The following is a 12,259-nucleotide window of genomic DNA, read 5'->3' as shown; positions in this document are numbered from 1 at the left end:
AACATCCTTTGGTTGGCTTTGCATGTGGCTTTATTTACATTATTTATCCAATTTAGCTTATTGTCAATTATACAACCCAGATATTTGTACTCATTTACTACTTCAATCTCATTTTCATTTATAATCAGAGGTTCTAAGGGTTCTTTAATTTTCCTAAAATCAATTTGCATTTCTTTTGTTTTCTTTATGTTTAGTTTCAGGTTGTTATTGCAGCACCAGTGATAAAAATCACATCCTAGTTGTCTATAGCTTGTTTCATCATTGCCAGTAATGTATCCAGTGATGACTGTGTCATCTGCATATTTTACTATACAACATTCATTTGAATTGGCTCTGAAACTGCTGGTGAACAGTGAAAACAACATTGGGGAGATAACAGACCCTTGTGGCGTGCCAATGCTAACAGTTCTTTTATCAGATAAAATACCGTTTAGTTTAACATACTGGAACCTTTTTGTTAAGAAATTATATATCCAAGAAGTCAATGTGTCGTTTACGTTCATTTCTTTAAGTTTGCGTACTAATGAACCAGGTTCAACGGTATTAAAAGCACTAGAAAAATCTATATACAAACATCTTACATATGATTTAGGCACATCTAAATGTTGGTAAATATTATGTAAGTGGAAGAGCACAGCATCTTCAACACTTCTATTACTCTGATAGGCAAATTGGAGAGGATCGAGAAACAATTTGGTCTGATCAAGCAACTGCCTAAGTACAATCTTTTCTAGGCATTTACCAACATTGGATGTGATAGCTATTGGCATATAGTCATTAAGTTCCTTGGGATTTTTTATCTTAGGAATAGGTGAGATACAGGCCGTTTTCCATTGATTGGGCACTGTACCACTTGCTAAACTCTCATTAAAAAGTTTGGTATATATCGGTGCCAACTCTTGGTTGCAGTATTTAATAGCACGATTTCCAATTCCATCAGGGCCAGTACTTTTACCAGGCTTTACTTTGGCAAATACATTAGTTACGCACATCAACTACATTTATGACTGCATTGTTTACTAATGAAGTCTCATTTTCGCGGATTTCTGTGTCTTCATTTTCATTTTTGGTAACTAATATCTCGGATTCAAAACGACAGAAAAAGTTGTTTAAGCCATTAGCGAAGTTCTCACTTCCATGTACACGCAATATGGTTTCTTTGTAGCCGGTTAGTACTGTACCCAGTGATCTGCATTTTTATTATACATACAGTACAGTACCACTAAAACTTAAACATATTCTATATTCTAAACAAAGCGTAAGATTATGCTTAAATTTATTTTTTTAGAAAAAACAAACACAAACTATCAATTAGTAATAAGAAATATCAATGGTTACATTTATTAACAATTGTATGTACAGCTATAACATAAGGAATTATAAATATAAAACAATCTAAATTAACCGGAATATTGTGTACTGTTAATATGCTAAGAGATAAGTATTTAAGTAGATTATTTATTTAGAACATTTAAAAAAATCTAATTTCAGAACTCACAACATCAGACTTTTTCTTCGGAGACTATGACTTTCTTTGCAGAATATATGGACTATTGTTCTGATAGAAAACAGGGATTACAAAAGTTTTCTTGACCATGGCAGTGACCCAAAGAAGAAAGAAAGAAAGGAAAGTGCTAAAAGAAAGAATAGAGTTTGGGCAGTACCATACATTATTTAAGAATATCTTTTTAGGCCTAGGCCTAGATGTTTAATTGTAATTTGCATTTATAGTTATAATATACTAAACGGATAGGAAGTATGTATTACTCCTACTGTTATTATTATGTTGAAAAATTAAAATCTAAATTTATTAAATAGTGCATGCAGTACACAATGAACAATTGTAGTCTAAATAAAATATCCCAAACAAAGTGCATTTATTGCCAAAGAAGATTGAATACATAATCACAAATAATACATTTATAATCATGAATTAACTTTGACATTTGGCAAATCAATTCTGTTATTACTTCTTAAAATAGTCACAGAACAATTGCATAATTTGTAGTTCCATATCTTCCTTGTCTTCCTCGTTTACTCTTCGCATTTTCTTTGCTACCATCGTGCCGAATGTATCGGCTTCATCTTCTTCTCCGCTTCCCTTAATCAGATCTATAAGGTCACACACACTCTTCTAGCACTGTTTATTCAACAACAAAAAATAGGTATGCTTTTGCAAATTCATGATTATTATCAACACACAACTTTTTAGTACAATAGTAAATTACCAATATTGATGTATAGTAATGATTTAAATACTTACGGTTCGGTCTTTCGACTGTCCTCTTGACTACTAAAAAGAAAAACACTTTGTATTATATTGTTAACTATCATGATTGAATATTTACCTCTTGTAACATCAGCTTTTATTTGGGCAGCATCTGCTGAACCTTCTTCTTCCAGACTTCCTTCATATCCTGCAAAAGCCCCTTCCAAGTCGTCCGAGACATTACCCAATAAGTCGGCTTCTTCTGTTTCATTTTGCAACTCAGTACCTTCTCCTAAAATGACAATAAATAATGTTTTTTTTTATTTTTAAGCCTTAAAAGTATGTAGTGTTGGTACAAACTATGTTTTGTAGTAATGTCAATGTAAAATGTTATTTTTTGTTATTTATAATTTTGTTTGTCTTCAGGTATTTAAGGATGACGCCGGAAAGATTTAGTCATCTTCTGTCTGCGGTTGAGCCCTATCTAAAGATAAGACAAGAAAGAGGTCGTACTGCAATTTCAGCAGAAGAAAGGCTTGTGATAACTTTGCGTTATCTGGCTACGGGTGACTCGATGGCATCACAAACATTTAACTTTCGGGTTGGTCGTGCAACAGTTTCTAACATAATCCGGGAAGTTTGTGATTCCATTTGGACAGCTTTAAATAAGAAATACCTAAGGCTACCATCAAGTGAGAGTGAATGGATGGCAATTGCAGAACCATTTGAAAATGATTGGAATGTTCCTCATGCGATTGGTGCAGTAGACGGTAAGCACATTGCTATCGAGTGTCCCAAATTTGGCGGCTCGATGTACTATAACTATAAAGGCTTTCATAGTACAGTATTAATGGCAATTTGTGATGCCAGTTACTCATTTGTATGGACAAGTATTGTCTCATATGGGCGGGACAATGATGCCGCTATTTTTGGTGCGTCATCATTTTTCAAAAGAGCTGATTTTGGAACGCTAAAGCTGCCACCACCATCGGTTGTGGGTGGTCAACAATTGCCTTATGTTTTAACTTTTTAAAAGATTTGTTGTCAGTGAAGTGTAACTCACATACCCCTTCTACCACATACTAAGTAAGTTTCTGAGATAAAATGAAAAAAATATTTTTATAGCTTGATATTTTTCTTAAGGGTTTTTACATGGTACACGCGAAAAAAGATTTTGATTTTGTGCTAAAAATCCATGTTTTTAGTTCAGTACAACAATCTTGTACAGATATTCTTACACAAACAGCATATTTTATTGGAAAGATAATCATAATATCTATCCAATAAAATATGAATTTTGTGTATTAATATCTGCTAGATAGCTTTTATTAAACCAAAAAGATAACCTCAACAAAAATATCAAGCTATCAAAATATTTTTCTCATTTTTTTTCAGAAACTGACCTAGTACATTATAAAAGTGGTATGTAAATTACAGGTTACTGTAAATAATCTTTAAAACAAAGTTAAATTAAGTTTTAGCCATAATAATTTGAAAATAGTTTTTAAGACTGTAGGAATGTGTACTACCTGTACAGGTCAAAGGTCAATAAGAAGATTTTGGGTCATTTTCTCGAAAAAGTTCTTATTAGACTGAATAGAAATATATATCTTCAGATTAATTTGAGCCCTATTTAAAGTTTGTCCAACTGTTAGTTACGGAGTTATATGATATGTAGGTCAAAGGTAAAAAATGCCAAAAATCATACTTCCGGCCATTTTTGGACAAACTTTTCCATTAGAACGAATATTAATATGTATCTCCCAAATAATTTGACACTAACATTATTTCATTTAAAATAAGCGTTGCAAAGATATGACCATTTTGTTTTCAATGGGTCAAAACATTCAAATTGAGGTCAGAGGTCAAAGATGAATTTTAGAAATTTGACAACATGGGTTTTTATAACCAGCATGATTCAAATATTCATAAAACACAATGTTTACACTTTCCCCATGATCTGCACACGAAAATACATAGGGATCTGGACTACTTGTTGAGTTTCGGAAAAAAGCCGTATGCATTCAGATGAAGCTTCTGACTCGGTTAATGAAATTGACATTTCTTCGGACTCTAGTGTCTTCCTATGATTTATATGTTTAATCAACCATCTCATGTGTTCCCACTCATGGCCAATTGGGAGGATGTCATCCCTGCCTGCACCACTACGGACACTAGCCCTAACCTTCTTTAGATGTCTACAAAAGTAATAATTATAATTATTATTACAATAATAATAATAACGATTATTATAATAACTATAATTATGATTATAATAATAATAATAATAATAAGGGCCTAGCCTAGTAGGCCTAGCCTCGGCCTTACACTCTACCTGGAAAATGCTGTTCTTCGAGTGTTAAAAATTGGCACTCTTCTACTGCGACGTTAACATCTTTAGAAACAGCTTCCCACGCATTTTTTTGTTCCCGTTTTCCACTTTTGTATTCTTTGGTATTTTTGTCATAGACAAAGATAAGCTTGAATAGCGTCAAACACACGGACTTCTGTAGATGAAGGCATCTTGTGAAATGAAGTCCTCAAAAAAGGATGCAGAAACGCGCACCACCCTGCTTTTTGCCTCCTTTTGGAATTATTTTTTTTATTCCTGATAATGATCAGGGGCGGATCCAGGATTTTGAAATAGGGGGGGGCGCAGGTTTGCGAGCGAAGCGAGCAAACATTGGCTGGGGGCCAGGGGGCCGCCAAGGGCCCCCGGTCGGGGTGGAAATTTTGGCGTTCTAGCGCATTGTAAGTCGTTTAAAACGATTTACAAACAATTCATAATGTCATTTACCAAACACTCTAAAGCTCGCAAATTACGACATGTGGAACATGCAGCTGATACTTACCTAGGGTACCAAAGCAAGCTAACAACTTGCCTGTACTTTACATCTAAATTTTTACAACGCGACGATGTTTTTCAGCTTTTATATAAGCATAAACTTGTCCTAGCCTAGGCCGGTATTATTTTCTTACACGCGCGCCGGGTCGATCGCGGTGACGTCTACTTCTTCGCATCCATCATCCATGCAGCTAAAGTAAAATGACGTCACGTTAAAGGGGGTGGTCACAGAGTCTCATGCATATTAATGAAGCAAACTTGCTGAGAGTGTTTTCCACCACGCAACACATGCGACGCGAGATTTATCGAAACTCCGAGCCATCGACTGACGATCATGTTTTTGACAATTAAAATCACGGCATATTCAACGACCTGGTTTAAACGATCGTTTAAAAATTAGCGGTCCGGCTCGATCATCATTACATTATATTTAGTGATTTGAAAAAAACAAAACACCCCTTTTGTCATCGCGATTTGTTTATGAGACTCATCGACGGAAAAGCAAATAAAACACTACAAGGGTCATGAAATGCTGCATGCAACATTGTTAATATTTTAATAGTAATATGTTTTAATAAAATATAGGCCTAACGGGATAATTTTCATAGGGACTACAGTCCTAGCCTTTGTTTTTATTGTATTTAATAAATGGGCGCGTAGTGTAGCACTGACCATGTGACTTCATAAACTCTATTGATCGTCAGAGGTACGTACCGCTACTCTACAACGGGAGTGACGATCACAAAGGATGCCGACCTGCTTAGTAAAACGCAAAAAAGCTCACCACGTGGCTTTTATCAACTTGCTCCTTTTAGTTTTACACTTAACTGTGAATGATCGTTGGTAACGCTAGAGATTGATAGTACACAAAGGATGTCGACGTACATGCTTGGTGAAATGCGATCAAGCTGACGATGTGCTCAGACGTACTATTTTCACTATGAAAATGACCGTCGAAACGATACGTGTTTTTAAAATCTATTTAATTTAAAAAAAAAAAAAAAAAATCTTTAAAAAATAGGGGGGGGGCGTACGCCCCACACGCCCCCCGCTAGATCCGCCACTGAATGATGATGATCTTTTTTTGAACGTTGAATTATGATTTGCCCACGATGTTATTTACATATACAGTTCATCTATTGGATTTTTTTACCAGGTTTTTATTTCCTTTTTTATAAATAGATAGGCCTAATTCAAATGATGTAGGCTAATAATTATTTATTTTCATTATCAAATGAATTATCATATGCCTATAAATTGTGTTTAGATTCAAGCAAACACTACGGTGAATATTAATTTATTACCCAACCTACCTTCATCATACAATTAAAACAAAATCATTACGTAACTTTTCCCCACCTGCTTTTGAACGCAAACTATGCCAGGTGAACGTATTGTTATCCTGATGATGCTGATGATGTTCTCTAACATTTTATTGTCAACAATTCTTATATACGGTACTTTCTACTTTCTATCACCTTTCAAAGTTTTGACCTTCTTGCCAACGTCACATAATCCTCGTCATTGATTGGCTGGTTCTTACGATCATTGCGCTTACGCTTACGAAAGTTGACTTCAAGTCAACTTGCGTAAGCGGAAGGGTATAAAATCGCATCGTAAGGCATATTCATCCAGAAATTCACCGGTTTCCTGTCGAATATCGACGTAACAGACGGAAGCTTCAGTCAAACACTTGTACTACGACGATTTCTACTTGCGTTACGTCGTCGTTTTGACATTTAGCTTTTTTCAACCGGTTTCCTGTCGATTTTCAATTTCCAATGTAAAAACGACGCGGTCGTAAGAAATTCTAATTTCTTACGTCGACTGGAAACCAGGCTTAATAATATTTTCATACCTCTTTAATTAATGTATATTTCCAGGTATCAATTCCAGCACTGCATATTTCTCTCGGGCTTTTCAAGAAAATGTACGATTTGCTCGAGATTGAAATACACAATCAGTAAATGTTAATTTCCTTTTTATTTAAAACTTTTTCCTCCACCTTGAAAAAATAATTAATTATTGGAATTATCTTTGAAAATGTGGAGGAAAATCTAGCAGATTTTTATCGTAAGGTAGTAGAATGTGCAGCACATAGCCTCTTCTATGCACTTGTTGGACAAAAAGCAAATCCTCAAGAAATAGCTGAACTTGGTGCAAAAATAAATCTGAGAAAACAAGAAGTCATGGATTTGGTATGTTTCATTTTTATTAAATTACCGTACACACTAAAAAAATAATAGAATTTACAAAGAAAATTATTCTGTCTAAATTTAAAGGAAACATCATTAAACCAAGACCTGAAATTTCAGACAAAACAAAATCCCTAGCCAACAGTACCACGGCAAAAGTTTTGTGGGCAACCACGTTCATAGAAAATATTGAATAGTGCAATCCCACACAATGTACCCAGCTGCATTTAATTTAAAAAAAAGGATGCAGAATAACTAAAAAGTTTTATATACCTTTATATATTTGTTTTTTTTTCAGTCAAATATAATTGACAAGCTATTTGATGGTGTTGAACACTCAAACAACAAATGCACCAGTGCCCAGAAAATTGCAAACAGCTCCTTGAAGTAAAATTCAAGAAAATCCAAGATTCTTTTACGCCAGTGTTTTCAACCTTTAGTAAAGTGCACACTGCTATCAATCATACACGATCTATAACTGACGAAGAGATATCATGCAGGTTACCATATATGTTACAATATGCTTTTTTCCCACAGAAAGTGCTATCAAACTTTTTTCAAAAGAGTACATGAGAGTTGCTCCTAGAGTAGTCCAGCCAAAGCTACACATGTTAGAACATCATTGTATCCAGTTCATGAGGGAATGGAAAGTTGGTATCGGCTTACTAGCCGAGCAGGGAGGTGAATTAATTCACGCTGAATTTAATAGAAAGAAACGGTCAGTGTATGGGATGAAGAGCCCCCTAGATCCAAGACACAATCCAGGCGGAACAGAGAAAAGATGAAGAATAATTAAATGTACAAGTATGCATTGTGACAACATTTTAATGCAGGTTACATTAATGTTGTGGTGTTGTAAATAAGTAAAATGAGCTAACTGCCTTTTGAGGTTAATTTTGAAAGGTATTATAAGATAAGAAAGTTTAAATTTATGTAATGTTAATAATAGTAGTTTTGCCAGACATAAGCATTTTAATGCAGGTTAAATTGTATGTTGTTGAAATAACTGCCTGTTAAGGTTTATTGTATGTTGTTGAAATAACTGCCTGTTAAGGTTTATTGTATGTTGTTGAAATAACTGCCTGTTAAGGTTTATTGTATGTTGTTGAAATAACTGCCTGTTAAGGTTTATTGTATGTTGCTGAAATAACTGCCTGTTAAGGTTTATTGTATGTTGCTGAAATAACTGCCTGTTAAGGTTTATTGTATGTTGTTGAAATAACTGCCTGTTAAGGTTTATTGTATGTTGTTGAAATAACTGCCTGTTAAGGTTTATTGTATGTTGCTGAAATAACTGCCTGTTAAGGTTTATTGTATGTTGCTGAAATAACTGCCTGTTAAGGTTTATTGTATGTTGTTGAAATAACTGCCTGTTAAGGTTTATTGTATGTTGCTGAAATAACTGCCTGTTAAGGTTTATTGTATGTTGCTGAAATAACTGCCTGTTAAGGTTTATTGTATGTTGTTGAAATAACTGCCTGTTAAGGTGTATTGTATGTTGTTGAAATAACTGCCTGTTAAGGTTTATTGTATGTTGTTGAAATAACTGCCTGTTAAGGTTTATTTTTAAAGGAAAAAGAATACAATAAGAAAGTTAATTTTATGTAATGTTGTTGAAAACAATATTCATAAATACTGTAATAAAAAATTTTAATTCTTTATGTTACTCATCTGTGCAAAGCTAGCAATATTCATCTTAAACGCTAATCATCATTAGACATTGCGCGTATCAGTTGTATTTTTGCCACTCTGTATGCATGAGCATGTATAGGTCCGCATGTGAAAAGTTCTGTTTACTTTTTGATGTTTGCCATCCATATTTTTTTCGGTCTTCCATTTGGTAGCAATATTACTGTCGTGGTACGTGAGACCATGCCCGGATTGATTTGGAAGTTTTCTCCCCGGGTATCAAGCGTGCGAGGCTTGGCTCAAATGAATGCAATATCAAGACCAACAGAAAGACAACAAGTTGTTGATTGCCGTTATCAGACCATTTATTGTGTACAACTCAACGTCACTCAGAAAATAAAGAGAACGAAGAAAGGAAAAAACCCTGCAAATATACAAACATAATTTCAATAACAGTCAGTTTATAACTTCACTTCACTTTACCACTGTATTACCACTATACTTAAACACACTGTGTACAAACTGGTTATCATTCAGAACAATACAATCAATTAAACGTCATTACAAATGATTAATACCTGAATCAACTTGAATGATGTATTTACTAACTAAGAACGAAAGATCGTACAGCAATCAACCATTTCTCTATAAATTGAAGTAAAGATTTGAGAACATTATTTGCTTTATTTAAGTTGTATGCATGCAATTTAGTATAATAAATTAACAGACAATGATCCGTCTATCATGCAATATAATTCTTTTTACTACTTACAATGGTAACTTCAACAACGGCTTAATAATATATATATACAACACGGTAACAAAAATCACATCTTCCTGTGTTTGCAACAAAAGCTTTTCTGACGCGCAGACAGAAAAACCAGGTAGTTAACCAAAACATCACCTATATGCAAATGCGCCAAACACAATGCTCGCAAAACAACTAGCAGCAAGACACTTATATGCAAATACGCAGAACGCACACGAACAACAACTGATCCATGACATGTTCCCCGCTTAAAATCCTTTTGTCCCCAAAAGGAGAACCTATAAAAGAGAAGAAACATAAAAAATACAAAAAAATATAGATTCACTACACCTTCCCCGCTTGAGATCCTTTTGTCCCCAAAAGGAGATACAAACGAAAATAAAGAGGAGAAGTTAACCAGCAAATGTAACAAGGCACATAACACCAGGTATTGTTCCAAAACAGATTTAGGTAAACGAAAAGGGTTACTATGAGTTCCTTGGGTACTACGAGTAGACCTTCTAAGAGGAACTATTGGCTCACTATCACTCAATACTGGAGGCAGGTCACAACTAACAATAACACCGGGTATATCATCATCCGACTCAGAACTAGAACCACTATCATTGTTGTAATGATGTTCAGACCCTTCACCATCTCCATCCAGAGAAACCACACCATGTTGCAAAACATCGTCCAAATCACAATCAAATTTTTCCACACGAAGATCCAAACCATTCAACATTATCCCAGGAGGTAAATCTAAAGCAATATCTGGTTCTGAGTTGATACTTCTATCTGCTCCAACATCCGACGATTCCCTGTTCAAAGTAGTAAAAGAGTCACAGTTAGCATGAGAACCAACATTTACATTAGGTTTAATAGATTCATTTAAAGATTGGAAAGGAACAACTATATTTATGTGTTTTAATGGGACAAGAACGTTGGACTCGTCTTCATCGATTCTCAACATTACTTCAGATCTACTTATTTCGGGCGCCGAAGGATGCTCATCTACCAGTTGTCGCAACTCATGTAGACCACTGAAACCATGCAACTGGCGTAAAATATTACATCCAATAAGAATCGGATAATTTACTTGCTTATTCTTAACGGCGATGTCGGAGACAACCAGAAAACTACCCTTAAGTTGCTGATCAGCAATCACAACGGGAATTTCAATGTACCCTTCTATGGGTACCTCAACCCCACAGACCCCAATAACATTCATGAACAACCCACCAACACTACCCAGTTCACCACATTCAGGCTTTAGTATGTTATGGTATATGGATGATGGAATAATTGATGCCTCAGCTCCGGTGTCTAAAATACACCCAAGTTCAGCGGAACCAACACTCATAGTAGTACAAGGACTTCTAGCAACTAATTTCTCGAATAACACGGTATTTTGAACATGTGAATTAGGTATAGCATTAGAAATATTTGTATCTGCACTTGCAACAGGGGCACGGACATCGTGACATATCTGTGTATCCTTACTCTGGATACCTGATGACGATTGCGGAACAACACTCTGTTGAGAAGGATTAATAGATGAGTTATAATTGACATTTTGGTTTCTACTATACTTACTAGGACAAGCATACGCAAAATGACCTGGATTTTTACAAGTCCAACACAAACCAGGAGGGACACTACATTGGTTTCTACTATGACCTTCGTTACCACAATTGAAACATCTACGAGAAATATTAGAACGAACATCTGAATGGAATTTAGGACGTTGAGATTGCAATAATGCACCGAATTTGTTATCAATGGTCTCATTGATTTGCTGCTTAAGAAAAGATTGCAATTCTTGTTTCATCTCAGTCAGACCGTAATCTACACACTCTACCCCGTGAATTTTTGGTTTAGTATTTACTCGTTCCCCTTTAAACAATTCTACAACCTCCTCCCTCATTTCAAGAAAGGTCTTCCCTCTGAACGCCAACTCAATTCGCTTTAATTCTCTTTTAACCTCATGGTCTCTGACCCCTTCTACTAATCTCTGCTTCAAAGTAGTATCCTGGAGGTGTTTTAAGGCTGCCTGCTCATTCCTATCTGATGCCTCAACCAACTGTGTGTATAGTTTGAGTAACTCTAGACTATAATCAGCTATTGATTCTCCCTCTAACTGACGCCTAGAATAAAAAGAAGAACTATATCCTGAAACAGTTTCTTCTGGACCAAACATAAATTTTAATATACCAATAGCACGCTTAGCATCTTTACTGTTACCGGACACCATCATCTGACACCGGACTTCATCCTTTGCCTTGCCACCAAGATGACTTATCAAAGTATCATATTTTTTCCAATCTGTTAAAGAATAATGGTCACAATAAGCTTCGAAATCAATAAGCCAATCCCTTAAAGAACTCTGCCCAGGAAGTTTAGGTGTACCAAAAAACTTGGATAATTTAACAGGTGGAGGAGATTTTTGAGTGGACAAACCCTTGAAAGCATTGGTAAGAGCGGATATCATTTCACTAACATCAGTTGTCTTCGCAGCACTACCACCCCCTTGCGCAGTCTGTTTCTTAGGCGGGGCCGCGCTTTGACCACCACCAGTTGCCATAACGAGAAAATGTGACTTTCACTAATGAATTATTTACGAAGGTAGCATA

The 12,259-nt window shown here is 35.3% G+C and overlaps 2 long non-coding RNA genes across 2 annotated transcripts in view; one reads left to right on the top strand and one right to left on the bottom strand.

Moving 5' to 3' along the window:
• The window catches only part of LOC140049362 (uncharacterized), a 250,627-nt gene that overhangs the window by 3,904 nt on the left and 234,464 nt on the right, over positions 1 to 12,259 (top strand). The gene's annotated exons all lie outside the window — the stretch shown is intronic.
• The window catches only part of LOC140049363 (uncharacterized), a 423,758-nt gene continuing 413,758 nt past the window's right edge, over positions 2,260 to 12,259 (bottom strand). The window contains exons 2-3 of the long non-coding RNA XR_011845237.1: positions 2,349 to 2,501; positions 2,260 to 2,293 (exon numbers count right to left, since the gene is read on the bottom strand). This is a non-coding gene — a long non-coding RNA (uncharacterized lncRNA). The remainder of the gene's footprint in view (positions 2,294 to 2,348; positions 2,502 to 12,259) is intronic.

This window comes from Antedon mediterranea, chromosome 5 (assembly GCF_964355755.1).
Source record: "Antedon mediterranea chromosome 5, ecAntMedi1.1, whole genome shotgun sequence".
Taxonomy (NCBI): domain Eukaryota; kingdom Metazoa; phylum Echinodermata; class Crinoidea; order Comatulida; family Antedonidae; genus Antedon; species Antedon mediterranea.
The sequence above is the reverse complement of the archived record's forward strand: the minus strand, read 5'-3'. Positions and strand labels throughout refer to the sequence as shown.